Here is a 21,136-nt window from a genome sequence, read left to right as displayed (position 1 = left end):
CTTATTTGTTTTTGTTATTTCATTTGTTTTGTTTTGTTTTTAGATTCCACACAGAAGTGAAATCATATGGTATTTGTCTTTCTCTATCTGACTTATTTCATTTAGTGTAATACCCTTAGGTCCATCTGTGTTGTTGAAAATGGCAAGATCTCATTCTTTTTTAATGCTGAGTGATATTCCAAGAAATATCTATCTATCTATCTATCTATCTATCTATCAATCAATCATTCATCTATCGATGGGATGCTTCCATATCTTGGTTACTATAAATAATACATAAGGGTGCATGTGTATCTTTGAATTAGTGTTTTCATTTTCTTTGGATAGATATCCAGTAGTGGAATTAGTATATCATATGGTATGTCTAGTTTCAATTTTTAGATGAACATCCATACTGTTTTTCCTCAGTAATTACACTGAGTTACATTCCTACAGTGTACCAGGGTTCGTTTTTCTCCACATATTTTTCACCAACACTTGTTATTTCTTGTCTTCTTGATATCATTCTGATTTGTGTGAAGTGATATCTCACTGTGGTTTTGATTTGCATTTCCATGATGATTATTGATGATAAACATCTTCTCATGTGTCTGCTAGTCATCTGTATGTCTTCTAATTTTTAGTATTTTTACCTTTGTTTTAATATAATTCATTTCACTAGAAGTTCATATAATTTCTAATATAGCTTATATTTAACAGCTGGCTCACAAAATTCCTAAAAATTTAAATGTAGGTTCTCAGGAGCCCTAATGACCAGCACACCACTGCCCCTTTCTCTTTAACTCTCCAATTTATTAGCAAATCCTGACACCCTACATTCAAAATACGTTATCTAGAATTTGCCTGCCTTCAGTATCTCCACCACTGCTAGCCTGGTTTGTGCCACCATTATCTTTCAGTTACATCAGCTCCCCCACTGTCCCTTCTGCCTTCCCCTGCTATTCTGTTCTCAACACAGGAGCCAGATGTAAACTCTAAATCAGTTTGTATTGCTCTTTTTTTTTTTTTAAAGTATAGTTGACACACAATGTTACATCAGTTTCAAGTGTACAACACAGGGATTCAACTCATATCATTATTTTGATCACAACTTTCTAACTGCTTCCTGATTCATACAGAATAAAATCCAAAGTTCAACAAATGACCTAAAAAGTCAACACATCGACTTCCTAAAAGAATGGGAAAAAAAAGTTGGGAGTGGGGGAGAAGAAGATAAATGGAATAAAAGCAGAAGGAAAAGAAAGGAAGAAAGAAAAGAAGTTACAGTGATATGAACAGGTGCAGGATACACAATCCACTGAATCCCAATTTTGCATTCTGCTTCTTCGTTAATTCTGTGTAGTTCTAGCTTTGGGAGAAGTATATAGAAGAACTGGGGACTTCATTTTTCTTCTCTCTTTTTAGAAAATAAAGCAACTTTCCACCATACCAAGCTAGATTGCTAGAGATAATCATAAAAAGCAGGAGAGTCATGGTGGTATGTTCCATACCAGAAACACTGTCCTATGACATTCCCAGTAACAATCTGGCTTCAGAAAAATGGCTAATTGCAAATATTTGATAAATGCTTAAAAGTTTTCCCCAAAGCTCCAAACCCTAGGGGAAGATAGAGCGTTCCCAGGCCAGACTAAAACCTTTTAACCTTAAGTCCCTTAAACATAAATATGTTGCCAAGATGCCGAGTGGATATTTAAATCATCCACTTCCTGTTCCAGTGCTATCTCTCTGTTTTGGAGAAGGACCAAAAATGTTTCATTCCTTTTGGCACTGCTTTCTTCATTTAAAAAGGATTTATACTTCAGGGGTTTTGACTCTAGAAAAAAAACCCAAGCACATATTTTGGATGTCAGAATCTGAATGTTTTGACCCTTTCAAACAAAAATGCACTACCCTGTAGCCAGTGTGGCGAGAGAACTAGATCAGGGATAGAACATGTCCAAATGGGCTTCTAAAGTAACAAGCAAAGAGGGAAAATTGGCCCATCTACAATAACTTCTTTAGGAAATATTAAAAATAGCCCATCTAAGAAGCTGGTTTTTACTAGACCACTTGTAAATAGTTGTGTTTAAATGTAATTTAAGATAATCTAGTATTTCCATCATGCTAGAGCTATCAGTCAATTAAACTTCAAATGTAATGAAAACACATCATGGCTAGTTTTATGAGGTTTTCATTAAAGTGAATAGGAGTAAATAGAAGGTTCCAAATGATGTCTCTTAAAGGATAAGGATTGGTGAGGAGTGAGTAGAGATCATTTCAGAGTGTCCTGAGTAGCAAAACAATCCATTCTATCAGCCTATGTAGTTTGAAAAAACTCTCCAGGTGATTCTGATTATAGTTGGCAATCCCTCTCCCCAGTTAAGATTCCCTAGGGAGGCAGGATAATATTAGACGTATTAATACAGTGTTAGTGAACATTCCTGTCTTCAATTAATTGAATTCAATTCAAAATCTGTTAACCTTCTACTCTGTGCTTGAAACATGCTTGGCAGTAGAACTGAGAGCAGGATATACAAAGATCAATGAAAATTATTCCTTCCTGATGGTGAGGTAGAGAAAAGAGAGTAGTAAACCATACTGGTCAGTTACAATACACAGAGGTTTAAGCTATTGAAACCCAGGAGGAGAACTATTAATTCTGACTGGGGCAATAAGGAGGTAGTATGACTTGAACCTTGAATTATGGACTGACTTTCAATCAGTAGGGAGTGAATTAAAAAAACCACTCAAGACCAAGGAAGGAAACCATCTTCTTAGCTGACAGCTCATGTTGATAGATATGTTCTTGGGCAAATCTGTATGCAACCTGGGTGGTTAGTCATTCCTGCTAGGCCCAGAAGCTACGAGGAGGCTTGCCCACACATACCTAGCCACACTGTTATCACCTAAAAACGGATGGGGAAGTATTCTCAGACTAAGAATACAAAGGCAGAGAAGAAGAGAATGAAGGCCTGAACGGATCTCAAAGGTAAAACCTGGTGCTTTGTTTGACTGCTAACCATTTCAAAAACTGGGTGCAGGAAAGGAGAAGGCCTCTTGCCATCACAAGGGGGAGCATTAATGAAGAAGTCAATGGTTTGAGTCTCTCAATGGCCAGTTCAATGGTCGCAGATTAGCTCTCTCCTCATGGAGCCATCTCAGAGGGCGCCATTTTGTCCTAGGGCGCTGGGCAAGAGTATATTGACTACTGGAAAAACAACATGCATATATCTTACTGATAGTGAATTCACAGTATATATTCTTGTAAATAAATCATGGTATAATTATAACTAACTGGAGAAAGGGAGAATAGATCCCTCAACAGGCATAATCTGGCAGTTCAAAGGTGAGGCAGAAACTGAGAGAATTTAGAAAACACGGATTAAGACAGCTGAGAGTAACCCATAGGAAGATTTGTCATCTCCAACCATTTGATTTATTGCATATGGGTATGATTTAAGTCTGCTTATTGACAATGCAGGATTAGGCCAATTCAGTTGATTAGACAGCAATTGGCAACTAGTCATAATATGTTCACTTTTAGTTAGCATTTATGATCCTTAAGCTTATGCTACTTCTGAGGGTAATATTCATCAATTTAAATACTTTTATAAAAATTCTGTATCTACTAAGTGTTTTTGTGACCTTACTATATCTGTAAGCCATCCAAGATTCCTTTTCAAAGTTTATAGTCTTTGGTTTTCTAAATATTGTCAAAAGATGGGGGGGGGAACCCTTAAACTCAAGGGTGTTCTTGTGGAATTTGGCTCCTACATCCCATTTCTGTCTGTATAGCTTAATTTTTTTCTAGCAATGAAAATATGTTCTCATCACCTCTACAATACAAAGCAAAATTTTGGCTCACAGCCTTTTGCAATTGTGAATAAGCTGTCAAGGCATTAATATTTTAGTTGCTCCAAAGTTGATTTGAGGGAATTTTAATCTTATTTTATTTGTTTTCCAAAGTGACTACTCTAAACCTCTCTTTTCATGTTGGAAAATAAAAAATGACAGACATGGCTAAAACTGACAGTCAAAATATAGACAACTGTGCCCTACTGAATGCACATTTTGTTCTAGATGAAATGGTGTTCTCCTGGAAAAGACAAGAGCTGAAAGTAATGTATATCAGCTTGGTAAAAATTTTTTGGTTATAACAGGAGGGAAATGATATTTATTGAATCTCTTCAGGCCCTGTGCTAAGTTATTTATATTATTTCATTTAGTTTTTATAACCCCCAGCCATGCCATTTTACAGATGAGGAAGTAGAAGCACAAAAGGGTTCAAATTTCTACCTCTGTCTTAGAGCTAGTATAGACCTCTTGCCTTTTGTACTACACCAGGTTCTCTCTAGTCTGTCAGTCTAACCTATCAGCCTCAGCTGCCTGGAATACTGTGTTGAAAAAAAATTCCGAAGCCATGAGAAAGAATCATATGTTTAATGAGCAAGCCACTCCAAGGCCAAGAGCAACATTGGCAGTGGGTATACAATTTGCAAATATATTATTTGTCCCCTATATAATACATGAAGCTTTATTGGTAATTTTTGCTGAAAGTAGGGAGCTGGAAGGAATATAAAATCCTCATGGATTCTAGCCTTAAAATTATTCTCTTAGTAAATATAGATTTTCTATGAGCTAGCCTTTCCCCTGGTTAGACTATTTTCTTACCATTATTTTATTTTCATCCTAAAATCTTTAACTACTTTTTATCCTTTGGGAATGAGTCCCTCACCACCAATATTCAAAGAGTTAGTTCAGCATTATGATCAACATTATACTGTTGGAAACTTATTTGTAAATACTCTAGTGTAGACAGTGTAATCTATACGTGTGTAAAATAATCTGTACCCTAGGAATTGTGGTCAACATGAAGGATCCCAGGTGAAGAGTATACACTCCAGAAAGCAGAAGACTAGTAGTAACATACCACTATCTAAATTCATACCTGAAGTTCTATAAATTAGCATAAAAGACACAGAAATCATTTTTTAGTTGGCACATGTGCAGGTATTCAATATATGTGATTGGGTTGATAGAAGGGTTTGCATAGGCATCTCCATCATTGTGTGTACAGGGATTAAGAATCTGGCAAGCCCTGCATTCAGAGGAGTGCCATAAATCCAGAATTCTATTCAGGCCTGTGCCTACTTAATGAAAGATTTGAGCCTGGCTAGAAGGGAAGCTGATTCTGCAGTCAGAATACTGTTACAATTGCCACAGAGTGAACCTTTTGCATAAGGTGCTTGCCAGGGCAACCAAAAGGATAAAGAGAGAGCTTCCCCAAGTGTACAGAATGGGGTTTGTAATTGTTTTTGTGCCTACTAATAAATGTTTGCACATGTGAAGAATTTAGTCTCCGAGACTGGCTTCCATTATAGCATACCACATGGTATTGAGGTTATCTGAAAGGAAGCAGTGCCTACATCTAATGACTGGAGACTATTGACATTCACCACAAAGAGCCAGACAAATCAGCTTAGGTCATTTTATAATAACCAATTACTTCAGGAAGCCCAGGAGAGACCTTTTCTTCCTCCTCTTTCCCATTCCCCAACATTCTAGAGTTATTCACTGGGAAGGAGGGGAAGTTGTTCAAAAGACACAGCCCTATAACTCTTAAGTCACTGGACTCTAGCTTGGGGTCAGTGGGGTACAGGTGGGAGCAGAGGTTTGAATCAGATATGAGATGACATTTCAACTTTAAAATAAACATTTACCTTCCTCAAATTTAGGAGCTGGGCAAAGATGTAATTAAGAAATTCCTGTTCTCAGTGATAAAAGGAAGTTTGACACAGAACAGCTAGAGGTACTGATAGATAAAAACAAAATCACTTTGCCTCTAGATCCTCAATGAATTGAGACTCCTCAATAAACCAGCCATGCTACCATGAAAAGAATTTTGTATGGTTGGGCTAATGCTATAAGGTATATACAGTCTGAGGTCTCCAGATCTCATATTCCTCCTAACCCTCCAAGAGCAGGATGTTCATTTCTACTAGTGTAGCAGAATGATTTCTATTTTAAGATGTTGAGCATGGAAAAACAGAAATAAGAACCAGTGGCTAGCTCTTGTGACCATGATGAGTGTTCTCTACTTGTACATATTCATAGAATATCACCTTTCTGAGTGTCTGCCTCCCACCATAGCTATTGTCTCAGAGAGAGGCAACAAGTTACCTTTCAAAAATATTCAAGCCTAGAGGGTACCTGGTTGGTTCAGTCGGTTGAGCGTCCAACTTTGGCTCAGGTCATGATCTCATGCCTCGTGAGGTTGAGCCCCCCATTGGGCTTGCTGCTGTCAGCACGGAGCCTGCTTTGAATCTTCTGTCCCCCAGCTCTCTGCCCCTTCTCCACTTGTGCTCTCTCTCTCAAAACTAAATAAATATTTAAATATATATATATATATATTTTTTTTTTTTTTTCAAGGCTAAATCTCCACTTGGCCAATTTAATTTTCCTCTAATAGTGCAGACTGAATGAAGAAATAGGTGAAAATTTGAAAGTTGAAAAAAAAAAGATATTGAGATATTCTAAATCATTTGGTTTCATCTATCAGGTCAGAAGCCAGATTGTGGTTTAAAAATCAACAAACAAGACTAAAACTACGAGAAAAAAAATTTCCCCTTTGGCTAACATCCCAAAATTACCAATTTGTCTAGTGAATAAACCAAATTGACATACAGAGAAAAATAAATAGTATAAAAATTCTAATGGGAATGATTTTTATGGATAAAACTGATGGCTAAGATTGATAACAAATGCACAAGCAAACTTAGTCATTATAATGTTATAATGTACTCTGTGCTCTAAGAGATAAGAATTTTAAATCAATTGCTTTAGATTTTTGTTTAACATGCTAAACCAAGCAGATGCAAGAAGTGTTCTTACTTTGCTTCAAAGATATATATGTTGCAGAAAAAAAACAGGAAAAACATTTAGAAATACTTAGATGAGCTTGAAAACAAGACAGAAACATCTTCAGGTTACAAAATACCAAGGAAATTCAAAGACAGAGAAGTTAGTCTGAGTTAAACATGTGGAAGCATTCATTAGTAACATGGCACAAAACTAACTGGGCTCCTGCATAAAGCCAAGAGCTAGGCAGGTGGTGTTCCATTTATAAACAGGAATAGAAATATTCTACCCATGGTAAATTACTAATGGGGAAGCAATCTATCAGCAAGGGGTAAACTCTGAGCTGTTTCTGTGTGAGGGAATGGGATCCAGTCAATTTTTTTATTGCCTCTGTCCCATATACAGACAGCCAGCCAGGAATCACAGAAAAGAAGGAAAGCCAGACACAGATCTGGGACAAGAAGGAAAGACGGAACAACAGAAAATAGGAACAGAGAGGAACAAAATATAAGTGATGTTTGCAAGGAAATAAGAGATAAGGGAAGGAGATAAGAGAAATAAGTAGGGCAGCTGGGTTTGCTCAGTTGGTTAAGCATCTGACTCTTGATTTCAGCTCAGGTCAATGACCTCATGGGTTGTAAGTTCAAGTCCCAAGTCAAGCTCTGCACTGACAGCACGGAGCCTGCTTGGATGCACGCTCCCTCTCTCTCTCTCTCTCTCTCTCTCTCTCTGCCCCTCCTTGGCACTCTCTCTCTCTCTCAAAATACATAAATAAACATTTTTAAAAAGAGAAGAGAAATATTGTATTTCTTTTCTTTTTAATTTTTTAATGTTTATTTATTTTTGAAAGAGACAGAGCATGAGCAGGGGAAGGGCAGAGAGAGGGAGACAGAATCTGAAGCAGGCTCCAGGCTCTGAGCTGTCAGCACAGAGCCCGACACAGGGCTTAAACTCACAAACCGTGAGCCAAAGTAAGCCACTCAACTGACTGAGCCACCCAGGTGCCCCATAGAGAGCTATGGTATTTCTTTCTTTCATTTTTATTTTTTTTAACATTTATTTATCTTTGAGAGAGAGACAGACAGACAGAGTATGAACTAGGGAAGAGGTAGAGAGAGGGAGACACAGAATCCGAAGCAGGCTCCAGGCTCTGAGCTGTCAGCACAGAGCCCCACACAGGGCTCGAACTCATGGGCTATGAGATCATGACCTGAGCCAAAGTCGGATGCTCAACTAACTGAGCCACCCAGGCGCCCCAAGAGCTATTGCATTTCTAAAAAAGGATCAGAATATCATAAAACAAACATTTAAAATGACAATAAAAGAACTCTTGGGAATTCAAATTATTGTGGCTTAATGCAGTGAATATAAAGCCAAAATTAAGGAAATTTCCCAGTTATTAAATGAAGATATAGAAAAGTAGAAAATATTTGAGAAAATATGAAACCAGAGGATCAATTTAGGAGACCCAGAAGAGAAAGAGAAACATGGAAAATGGTGAGATGGAATTATCACCAAAATGACATAAGAAAACTTCCCATAATTAAAAGATGTATTTTTCTAGATTGAATGGGCCCACTAAGTGTTCATGAGAATGAATACAAATCTGAATGACACTAGGGCCCGTGTCATGAAAATTCAGAATACTGAAAATAAAAAGAAGATCCTAAATACTTCCACAGAGAAAAAAAAATCTGCCAGCATATAAATATTTGGGAATCAAAATGGTATCAGACTTGCTAAGATGAACACTGACGATTTAGAAGACAATCCAGGCATACTTTCAGAAGTTTTAGGGAAAATGATTTCCAGCCTAGAATTCTATGCTCAACCTAATAATCAGTCAAGTATAAGATAAACTGAAGATGCTTACAAAACTGTGTCTCCTCTACACCCATGTGCAGGAAGCTCCCAGATGCTTTTCTTCATCAAAACAAGGAAATAAAGAAAGAGGAAGAATGGGATCTAGGAAGCAGAGGATTCAAATTTCAGCCCACATGCAAAGGAAATTCCTTTCAATCCTAGGAAGGAAATTCTTAAGATGACTGTGAAATAAAGATTTAGAACAACTAGCTGTGCAACAAATCTAGAAAATTCCAAGATGTTTTCAGGAAGGGTATCTTTCAATAAAAAAAAAAATGACAAACATCTGATGTATCTGATTGTATAGAAAAGGCCTTGACATTCACATTAGTGATAGAAACCTAAGCAGGTAAAAGAAATAGAGTAATTATTATATCACGATAGGAGGAGGGGAAAGAGAGTAGTCTGAGAAATTAAATGTAATTATAGTATACTATTTGGTCAGGTAGAAGCAATATTTATACAGCCATAACATTGTTGGAAGGGTGAGGAATATGGTGTCTATTTCTGTAGTTTCCCTTCTGTCTCACAGATCTATTTGTCTATTCTTATACCAATGTCAAACTGTCTTGATTACAGTGGCTTTATTAATGGTAGACATTACTTGTTAACCTCCTACAACTGGAGATAAAGATTTATCACTTAAAAAAATATTTATCACTTTTATGCTGCAGGTTATTTACATTTTCAAATAATATGTTCAATACGTCTTGTATAATAAATACACTACATAGGAGCTAAAAATTCTGGAAAGCCAGGGACAATAGTATTTTCATTATGTTTTTAAAACTTAATAATTGGAACAACTGCTTGAAACTTGCTGTCTGAAGCTTGAATAAAAATATACTGAGCAAATTATTTGAAAATGTAACTAACACTGTTTAAAGTTAGGTTTATGCTATGTTTTCAGACTTTTTGGACAGTCTGTATATCATTAATCATAATAAATATAATGGATTTATCTCATATAGCAAATGATAAAAATCTCTGAGAATTATATTTATAATTGTATATATGCTATTTATGAAATATATCCTTTATAATAATTACACAGAAATATCAAAAATGAAAGTTTTAAAATTTATAAAGTTTAATAAGTAACATAGAAAGATGTAATAGCAAGCAATGTATATTAATAGAAGACAAAATAGAATTTAAGGTGAATTGATGAAAAGAATACTTCACCAGGAAGATTAAAAAAATCATGAACTTATATGTATCAAACAACATAGCCTTGAAACATATGACTAATTTTAACAGCGATAATGAAAAATTTTCTACGGAGAAATGGACAGATTCACAATGTTTGCAGGAGATACTGACACAACGTCCTTGGAAATTAATAGATTCAGAAACTTTTAAAAATTATCAACATTTTACCAAATTAATCTTTTTATGGCCCTGACTTTCTGTACCATTTAAACAGGATATTCACCTCTTTAGTTTAACTAATTCCACTTTTTTTCATCTTTTCTCTTGCATTCTGTTTTTTCCCCAGTCTTCTATTCATTTTCATCTTTTGGCCCTTTCCTATCAGATGCTGAGAGCTTTTATAAATATTTATGAACTGTTCCTTGTCTTTCTTGATGAAGAAAAACATAAACACCATTTTCATTATTCACCAGCTATTTCCTCTGTGTGCAAACTGGAATGACTTTGTCTGATCACTGTGATGGTATTTGCTACCAAGTCCTTTACAAATACTAAATGGTGCATTTTTTCACATTGTGTACCAAGTGAAGCAGGTTCTCTTTATATACCAGAAGGCCTATCCAAATGACACATATTTGCTTTATCAACCTCTATAAAAGTCTAGCGGTAATTTATATTGATTACATAGTAAGAAACTCCATCCCTGGTACAACATGTTCTTTCAGCTGCCAAGCCACACCTGTAGAAATGCTAACTCACATCTGGTTCCATAAATCTGTTCTTTCTGATCCTCTGGAGAGATATTTTTATGTAAACTATATAGCTACATGTGGAACAGGAAAGACCAAAGCAGATGGCTAAATCTAGTAACCATTTCCACCCCAAGTCTTGAGCTCTTACTCTCTTTCTTGACTTTGATGTCTTCCTATTTGAGAGTTGATCCAATCACTCATTTTATTAAAGTGTGTCTTAGAAGTTTTATTTATTCTTAGGTAATCAACACAAAGTGCTGATATTGTTGTGCTTTTAGAAGCTGTTAAGAACTACCTTTGAGTCAACAATATTAGTTTCATTCATTGATAAATAAATTCCTCCAATTATTTTTATATGAAGATACCAAGAAAGGTACCAACATTTCCTCATCATTATATATTTGCATTTTTATTTATTTCATTGTATGTGTTATATCTCTACACAAAGGAACTTTAAAAACAAACTAACTATAATGAATCAAAAAACTGGTTTCTTTGAAGGCAACTCATTTGTAATTACTATTTGAACTAAATTTAGCTCCCCACTCCAACAAGTGGTTTACTAGTAAAGGACAACATTAAGGAAGTAACCGTGATAGAAAAGACAATAATGACCCTAATAAGGGAAAGTTATAAAGCCACAAATCCAAACAACAATAGAGCTAGAAGAAACCATATTTAGTTCAACCGCTTTATTATAAGAACTGATGTCTCAGAAGGCTGAGTCACCTGCCTGATGTCATCAAGTTGCTCAAAGGCATAAATTGAATTTAACGGATTCTTTCTGCTATTATCTGCTGCTAACTCATATTTCAAAGAAAGTTTGGAAGCTTAGAACATGGGAGGCTGTTTATTATTGAGATGATTTCTATAAAGCAAGTCCCTCCATAATTTATATTTTAGTAATAGATATTTTTCATAAACTGTGTGATATTTTTAAATTGCCAAAATGTATAGACTTCAAGATTTGGGGGAACATGGATAAGGTCTCTTTTTTTCCTTCATTAGTGTCTAAGCTCTTACAAGTAATGTGGTATGGTACAACTTAAGAGCAGAGTTTCAGCAATTCAACAGCCAGGCAAACCCTTTCACGTTAATGCTTCTGTCTAAAACAGAAGCATGGAGTGGCAGTTGTAGGTGCTGCTAGATATTACCATCTGTTTGGGATGGCCAGCTTCAGTGACAGAAGCAACAGGGTTCCAACATCTGGCATCAGTGTGGAGCAGGCTGAGGAATCTGCTAATGGTCTCAAGGGAACCAAACCAGAGACCAGAAGAGGCCCAGGGTATTTCAGGTGGAAAGTCCTCAGGAGATTGCTGGTCCGGATGGCATATGTTCACGAAAAGAGCTTGTTTATGCAATTTTCACTGAAGTATTATGAGTTCCACCAAGATCTTCATAAAGTACGTATTACATTTTTACCATATTAAACATTATTCTGCTTTAAGGGACTTAAAAAAGTAAAGCACATCAGGGAAAGCTTAAGGCAATCCAAATAAAGTATGGAGTTGTGTTAATAATGCCATTGATATTGTTTCATTAGTTGTGACAAATGTGCATAGTAACATTAACAATTTAGGAAACTGGGTGTGGGCATACCAGAACTCTTAATATTCTTGCAACTCTTCCGTAAATCCAAAATCTATTCTAAAATAAAATTTTATTGTAAAAATAATAAAAATATACAATTTGACCCACCCGTATGATTGCTTGTGCAAGCTTGGTCCCAAGCACACTTGCTAGGATCAAATACGCTTTTCTTCTACTCTTCCTTTTAGTTTCCTAGAGCATTTTTAAACTTTAATGTATATGGCTATAGATATTATAATCATAGACATTACAAAGCACAGCACTTTCGTATAAGTGATCTCGTGTTAGAAATATAAATGCTGATGAAAGACAATTTTAATAAATCTGAGAGTGACAAGATCCTTAGGTTTTAGATAAAGCTTGTAAAAAAACTTTTCTGGCTATACTGGAGAAAAAGCTCAAATTGAATGGTAACCTGTCTTAAAGATCTTTTTTACCACCTTGGGGTTTCAGACTGCCTCAAACAAGGTAATTGTCAATACAGCTTTTAAAGGTGAGGATGGGAAGGAATATGCTTGCCCCCAGAGCTAAAAACAAGGAAAGAAGGAAAGGCTGAAATTAGGGACGGGGCAGCCCCAGAAAGAGTAATTTTTGGAAATCTCAAATTCTAAACTTTGAATCTAGAGAGTTTCCTGTATGAATAGATGACTTACATCTTCCAAAAAATCCCAACTAGCAAAAGCCTTCATATTTCAAAGGAAAAGTAAAAGAAAACCATGTATTAAAGATCTCTGGCTACCCAAAATGCCTTTACATTAAAGATCTCACTGCTCCCTAGCTGGGTGTTAGAGAGAAGGGAAAAGGCCATTGTCAGTTTATAATTGGGAAGCTGGAGGCACAAGGAGTCTGTTCAAAGTCATGCAGGCTATCAGCTGTGGACATGAGCCAGAAACTGGGGCCACTTTTCTATCGGACCACCACCTGGAATCTGAGGCCCCACAAAATATAAGAGCCAAGATTCAAAAACTTAAACCTTATTGTGAATACTCTCAGGAAAAAGAACCAGCGAGCTAAAAACTACTCCCAGTAGAAAGAGTGATTGTTTTATTTTAACAGCGTATCTAAGAACAGAAATATGGAAAAGCATGAAAGTTAACACAAAATCTTAACCTCCCACACTTCTCATTTCCTCAAACACAGGTGGGTCTGCAGTTCCAGGTTGGCTGATATAATCACTCTGTCCAGTTTTAGGGCGATAGAGAGCTCTTGGCTGCTATAACCATCTGTCCAGTTTTAGGGCGATAGGGAGCTCCTTGGGTATATATTTCCATTCCACCACTACTGTAACTATATACCTACCCTGCAGAATGTGGCTGAAGCATTCTGATTTTTCCTTGTCTTATCTTTTCAAGCCTTTTTAAAAGGATCTATCTAAGCAACAGAGGCATGAGGCCATCATGGCTAAAGCATATGGCTGCCAACAGCACAACACTTCCAAATGTATAAATCCCAACAGGAGAAGAAACAAAAAATAGAAGAAGGAGAAGGAGGAAGAGGGGAAGGAGAAGAAGAAAAGAGAAGGATGACAAAGGAGGGGAGGGACAGGGGAGGAGGGTCAGAAGGAAGGAAGGAGAAAGCTTTAATAAAACCCTCACTTCCTTCCATAAAGTATCTTCTTGCATTGTTTTTTCCCCTCATTCATTAATTTTTAAGAGGGAAAGAAAATTATGGTCACATAGAAAGTAAGAAGAAAGAAAGTAAGAAGATTAAAAGAAAGAAAGTAAGTAGATTAAAAGGAGAATAGCTTTTTCCAGCTGACACAGTGCTACAACTGGCAAGCTTTTCAGGTATCTATGGATTGGTTTCCAGTAATTTGCAAGAGGCGAATGTTCTGCCTTTCTCATTTTAGAATTGAGGAGGTTCAGGCCTTCCTCGCATGACCTAAATTGATAATTGAAGTGATCTTTCAGAATGAACCATAAGCTGCACGTGATTGAAACATAAAAAGAACTACACTTGAAAGGGACTTAAGTCAATGTTTATTCTATCTTTTTTGCCTTGAAGTTTATTTCTACAGATGTTAAACCTACAGCAGCATTGCTAGGCCTTTGGTACGTAATATTTTAGAAGTGAAAATACCCCAAATTACTGAAGGCATAATGGAGGAAACAAACAGCTTTGATTCTCATTTTCTCTTCATTTTTCAGGCCATAAATTTTGTAACTCTAATTGTATACATGCACACATATCAAAAACATATCCTGTAAGATTCCAGACACGTACACATAACATATCTACACAACAATTCTAGACCCAGCTGCTTACATGGTGTAGAGATTGTGCTAGTCTCTGGGCAAAGGTGCTGAAGTGGTGGACAGTCCAATAAGGGCTCATCTGAGACCCAAAGCAGATTGTAACATTTGATGGTGGTGGTGGTTGCTTGTGTACGTGTTCAGACATGCAGGAAATCTGTCCTGCATGTATAATGGCAGACAGAGTGGCCTCCCTGAGAGGCAGTCAAGATTGTACCAAAACAAAAGAGATAGAGGGAGAAGAAGAACTCTGACCCAGAGGGAAGAGAAGAGGTGATAAGGAAAAATAGAACCACACATTGAGTTTTTTCGGGTGGAAATAAAAATGAGAATCAGAACACAATTTTTTTTTTTTTTTTTTGGGTACAGAAACAGAAGGAGTGGTTGCTAGGTGAAATGAGGTCTGTAGAGTCAGAAAACTACACCATAGATAGGATAACTGTCCATCTGAGTTTGCCTGGGAGTCTCCACTTCAGACTGTTATTGTAAGGAAATTATTAATAGCTCCTCCTTTCCCTATCGGAAATGTCCTGGTCTGGATTGGATAATAAATGGCACCGTCACCCTCTTATCCGCCACCTCTGGCCTAAGACAGGGCGTGGCCATAAGTAAGACTGAAACTAGGAAATGGAACCATGAAGAGCTTTTAAAAAGGGGTGAAGAGAAGCAATGGCTAAAGAAAAAAAGGCATTAGGAGACAAGGTATAATGCATTGGCAATTTGTAATCAACCATGCCAAACACAGATAAAGTTAGGGAGAATGTTGAGAGGAAAAGTATATAAAAACTTCAGGATAAATGCAGAAGAGACAAAAGAAAACAAAGACAAAAGACAAATGATTCAGAGCATAAATATGTGCAGGCTACTAATATTTTCTCTTGTACATGGAGATTCGTGGTTACGAGCAGCATGTATAAAAATGACTGAAAACGGCCATCCTTGCTTTCCACCCTGCGCAGGCACACACAAAGTCTGTCTGTTGCTGCCTCCCAGTCGGCTGCTCCAAAGCTGCTGACATCCGGCTAGGGCTCTGCCTCTCAGACTCACAGGCTGCCTCGGCCAAGCTTTCCCACCACCAAGCCCCCTCCCCGACTTCTGATGGTTGCATACCAGACTGTCTGCCACCGTGGTTTCACAGGCTTCCACAGATAGGCCACAGTATGTGAAGCAGCATTTCAGTGCGTCATTTCAGAGACCTCTTTTGACTTTTTACTGCATCAGAATTTTGTACTGCAAAAGCCAGTAAGTAAATGTCAAGAGTAAGTTCAAAAGGCCAAGTGATTTCTAGCTAAGCAACTCCTAGACCCAGAGGGAAGATGGAATACCACCAGCAATAGGGCCTTTGGCATTTAGAGGTTCAGAAAATATGTTGTATGGATTTCTACCACCATTTTGAACTGGAGCATATTATGGGTTAAATTGTGCCACTCTCAAAATTCTCATGTTGAAGCCCTAACCCTCAGATTGTGACCTTATGTGGAGATAGGGTCTTTACGGAGGTAATCAAGTTAAAATGAGGTCATTAGAATAGGCCCTAATCCAATATGGCTGGTGTCTTTTGAGAAGAGGAAATTTTGGCACAGATACATGTGCAGCAAGAATGCTGTATGAACATGAAGATGGCAATCTACAAGCCAAGGAGAGAAGCCTGGAACAGATCCTCCCCTCAGAGCTCTCGGAAGGACTGATGCTGCTGACACCTTGAGATTGGAATTCAGCCCTCTGCAACTGCGAGACAAGAAAGTTTTGTTGTTGCAACCATCTGGTTTGTGGTGCTTTGTTATAGCAGCCCCAGGGAACTAATGCCTCAGAGGCAGTCTGGTCAAAGATGGGAGTGAGGAAAAGTTGACCAGACTTTTTATAGTGCCTTCCTTTCCCTGAGAAGACTAAGCAGTGTTTCTCTGAGTTATCTAAAAGAAAGGGCACTCCCTGTGGCAAGACTGGACTGGTGGGTCCTTAGGAAATAATTTCAATTGCTCATGCCTCAGTTTCTCCCTCCATGAAGTTGGTTATAGAGCTTGTGTTCTGAAATCCCCATTATGACTGATTGTTAAGGCAAAGGGTGGTCACACTGATATTCTGAGTTTGAGGCAGGAAGATAAAACTTACATGTGGAGACTTATTAATAAATACTACATCTGAAACGGCTGGCCAAGTGAGTGGACTCTAACTTCCTGAGTCAACCTGTGCAGAGAGGTACAGTCCCTGACTTCCCACCTGATCCTCACAGAACCAGCTCGGTCTTGGCCTTTTGAATATCTAACTTTGACATGATAAAAGACTAAAATGACTCATATACTTGAATAAAGAGTTTCATCTTTCAGTACATAATTCCAGACTATTTCCCCTGAATCGGGGAAAAGGGTGTAACTGCTTGTCAAACTATCTCTGCTCCCAGGAAAGAAAAATACAAAAGTATTCCTGCAGGCTTTTTTTTTTTTTAACTGTAATAGGCCTAGATTCTCATCCTGTCTCTCACTTGAATTATCTCTTGAGTCAGTAGTGAAAGAAATGGTGTTTAGCCCTGCTTCCTTATATGGCAGGGAATGACAATGTGCTTGTCTAGTTGAACAGCAATGTGGCTCTCTGACAAATTATAATGATTGGTTATGGAAACCTCCTGCTCTGGTTTCCATCGTATTCCTGAGGAAAGACACAAAACAGACAGCTGTAAGGAAATGGAAAGGGCTGGACTCAGGGAGTGGCACTGAATCTGGCTCTGCCATTTGCCAGCTGTGTGACTTTGGGCAAGTTCTTTAATTTATTTTACTGCCCTGAGGTGGTTATCTTCAACTAGAAGTGCCTGTCACGTAATAAGTGTGCCAGCAAGATATTTGAATGAACTAGCTTATCTTCTTAACCATCTCTAACCTATAAGGGCTAGTGATAACTATCCATCATCCATTTTTATTCACTGTCCCTCCCAAATTCAGTATTTTTCTCCAGATAAGTCTTAATTGTCTCTTCTCTCTGTCTCTCTCATTCTCTCCTCTTTCCTCCCTCTCTCATTCCAGGTCAAAAACTTAACTAGGGGCGCCTGGGTGGCTCAGTCAGTTAAGCGTCAGTCTCCAGCTTAAGTCATGATCTCATGGCTCGTGGGTTTGGGCCCCGTCTTGGGCTCTGTGCTTACAGCTCAGAGCCTGGAGCCTGCTTTGGATTCTGTGTCTCCCTCTCTCTCTGCCCTCCCCCATTTGCACTCTGTCTCTCTTTCTCTGTCAAAAATAAATAAACATTAAAAAAATTAAACAAAACAAACTTAACTAGAACCCACTACCCCATCCAGCGGCAGGAATAATAAACCCCATTAGCCATACCAGATAAATATGATTTAGGATATTGAAAGCAACACACATCCAATGATAAGGGTAGGGAAGAAAACTCTGTGGCTGAAAGGAGTGGTGGACGTCGTCTGCTTCTGCAGAGCAGGGCTGTGCAAGCTCCAAAGATAGACAGAACTGGTTAGAAAGTGCTTATGCTGACCTGAAACAGGGTTTCCTACAACTGATATCTACTGGTCCTGGTCCTACCCAATGGAGAACCTAACATGAAAGAAGTTGGCTTCTTCTGCTCCACTGACACAATGGCCATGGAGTAGCCAACCTGGGAGTGTGTGGCTTGGGGTATGGGAACCAGTGGGAGTCCATCCCTATAGATAGACTCACAGGAAGTCAGAGCTGATAGCTGATGATTTTTAATTTAGTGCCCACATGTGCAAAGCAGTTTAGAGATATAATTTCTAATCCTTATAATTGGAGGAATAATTATCCCCTTCCTATAGGTGAAGAAACAGGCTAGAAAACAGTAAATTTGAGCTATAAACTTAAGTCATCTGGGTTCCAAAGTTTGTTCTCAAATAGGTCACACCTTTGGGGCCATACACAAACCAGGGGTCTCCATTGTTGGAGTAATTAGCAACAGGCAGCACAGCATTGTGGACTATGGAGCCAGATTATCCAGGTTTGAATCCTGGCTCTGTCACTTACTAGCCGTGTGCTTAGACATGTTACTTAACCTAATTGTAACTTAGTTTCCTTACCTGTAAATTTGGTTGTTGTATGGAGATTAATTGTTTGATTTTTATCTAATAAACATCTATATGCTACCTAGCATGTGCCAGGCACAGTTCTAGGCATTCAGTAATAACATAATTAGAAAGGAATCAATGAGTTCAAACGTGAATACTGGCTTCAGCTTGCTTTATCAAGAAGAAATTATAGACATTTATTCCTTTACTCATTAACTCTCTTCTGTGTGTGGGGTGAGGCACTTTTTTAGTTTCAAGTCACAGCACTGAAAAACCCAAAGTCCTGATTCATGGTGCTTATGTTCTAGAGCATAAGAAATGATCAACAAACAAATAAATATGCAATCATAAGCATACATTATGAATCTGCATTCAACAAAGTAAAAGAGGTATTCTGACTGGCTCTCCTGTGCAGAGGCTAATTTTATCAACTTGATACCTTAGGTGAATTAGTAGTAAATGTTTCGCAACAAACTCTGGGAGGTTAAGGGAGAGCAGCAAAGTCTGATTTGTAGCATTTGCTAATTTCAGTGGTGTTTTTCCATCACACAGATACAATAAATGTAACTAACTTCCAGATCACAGATAATAATAAAACATAAGAAAATAATTAGGGAGGAATGAGTTTTGAGTATTTATTACCTTGGTTTTTAATATAATTTAATTATAAGTTTATCGAATTTAATTTTTTTTTTTTTTTTTTTTTTTTTTTTTTTTTTTTAGGGGAGCGCAGCTACTCGTATACCCTTGACCGAAGAACGGTCCTCCTCTATCGGGGAAGGTCGTCCTCTTCGACTGAGCGCGCAGCTTCGGGAGGGACGCACATGGAGCGGTGAGGGAGGAAGGGGACACCCGCCTAGCCAGCCAGATCAGCCGAATCAACCCTGGCGATCAATGGGGTGACAGATGTCGCAGCCAGATCGCCCTCACATCCGAATTTAATTTTTAATAATGACTATGTTTAACAGCTGGGTCTCAAAATCTTGAAAATTTAACAATTGGCTTTTGGGAACTAGTATGAGCTGGTTTCCCATACTACGGTTTAGGGAGCATGGAGAGGGGGAACAGTGTCAGAGGGAAATGAGACTGAGTCAGTGTGGTGTCATTATGCATGTGGATCCTAATCAAATTCCTTGCTCTTCTCCAGCAAGCCCTGCCTTCATGTACACAGTGGAAGCACTGCTCTATAAACCTAACTGCATCGGTACAAACACAGTAGCAATTCTGGCATTCTTATTGGACCAGGTTACTCACGCAGAGATACTTTTAGCTCTATAATCCTCAGTGAATATAATTTATGCCCTTGGTGCTCTGAATACGGTAGATTCTTCTGCACAAGTTACACCTTCAGGATGTAATTCCTGCCTATTGACCCTAGAGATGGATTTTCAGTTCTGCAAAAGCATTTGCCTGAGGCCTCTTGTCTCTTAGGGCTTAGATGCTTCTGAAAGGCCCATCCACAGAAGCGCCTAAACCAGAGACTATGATGGCCCTGGCCTCAGAGGAGATGCAGGGGGGGGGGGGGTGGAGGAAGCTTCTTCCCCCTTCCGCTCAGGATTTGTACATTCCTCACCACAAGGCTGAGGACAGAGAAAAACATCTTCTGTTTTTCCTGGTAAGTTAAATATCTAAAGTAATCTAAACAAACATCTTAAGGACAGAAATACGTAAAGAGAAAATTTTTTCTCAATTCACCCCTCCCCCAAATCCTAAATTTCACTTAGTAATGGTGGCTGGAACAGGAAGTGGAAATACCATGAGAAATTTTATTCTTGCCACATTTCCAATGCTTTACAAAAGCAAACACTGGAAATCTCATCAGAAAACTTGACCTTACAGGGTTGATAGCTTTGTGCCCAAACCAAGAATATGGGAAGCCGGAGGAATTTTCAGACAAATATTCTAGCTCTTCCGAAGAGACTCTTTGGGAAAACTGATTATTTGGAATATAACGCTGTAACTTTCAGAAAGAAATTACACAAAACGAAACAACTAGGCTTCTGAGGAATAAGTTACTCCATACATCTACTATAAATTATTTTAAGCATAGATGTACAGAACTGTTTCTGAGCCAGGGATTTTAGCAGAATCACCAGAGAGTTTTTACAAACTACAGATGCTGGACCTTGCTCTAGACCTACTGAATCACAATCTCCAGGGGATGGTACTCAGGGATATATGTTTTCGAAAAGCCCTACAGTTGATCCTGATTAAGACACTGGTTAAGATCTACTGGACTATTGATTATAGGCAAATCGGGCTGTAATGTATAAGCCAAATCCATGGACTGTTTATAACAGGACATTCTCTCTTGCTTCTTTCAGGGGAAGCAATCCATTAGACTGAAATTGTTAACAGCCTGGGACTTAGAAGCTGTGTGTTTCAGAACTGCCTTTGCCACTAATTAACTGGGAGATCTTGGTCAAGTCATTTGGCTTGTTCTTTCATTCAACAGATACTGGGCCTCTGTGATGTGCCAGGAACTGGGTATATATTAATAATAATAATAATAATAATAAGGTGTTCCTGCCCCTATAAATCTTACTGACATTAATCAAAGAAACTTACAAATACATGTATAATTTTACTTGGTATGGTTAGGCTTTAGTTCCTCATCTGCAAAATGAAAAATCACTGGTTCTTTTTTTTTCCAAGCATTTCTTCTT

At 38.0% G+C, this 21,136-nt stretch overlaps 1 protein-coding gene across 25 annotated transcripts in view; it reads right to left on the bottom strand.

The window, feature by feature from the left end:
- Positions 1–21,136, bottom strand: part of CALD1 (caldesmon 1) — a 187,355-nt gene that overhangs the window by 158,978 nt on the left and 7,241 nt on the right. Inside the window, exon 2 of one of the 25 annotated variants that reach the window (XM_043589572.1) lies at positions 15,557–15,676. The exons of the other annotated variants lie outside the window; for them this stretch is intronic. The gene's annotated coding sequence lies outside the window, so the exon portion shown is untranslated. The remainder of the gene's footprint in view (positions 1–15,556; positions 15,677–21,136) is intronic. 25 annotated transcript variants of the gene reach the window in all.

This window comes from Prionailurus bengalensis, chromosome A2 (assembly GCF_016509475.1).
Source record: "Prionailurus bengalensis isolate Pbe53 chromosome A2, Fcat_Pben_1.1_paternal_pri, whole genome shotgun sequence".
Classification (NCBI taxonomy): Eukaryota; Metazoa; Chordata; class Mammalia; order Carnivora; family Felidae; genus Prionailurus; species Prionailurus bengalensis.
The sequence above is the reverse complement of the archived record's forward strand: the minus strand, read 5'-3'. Positions and strand labels throughout refer to the sequence as shown.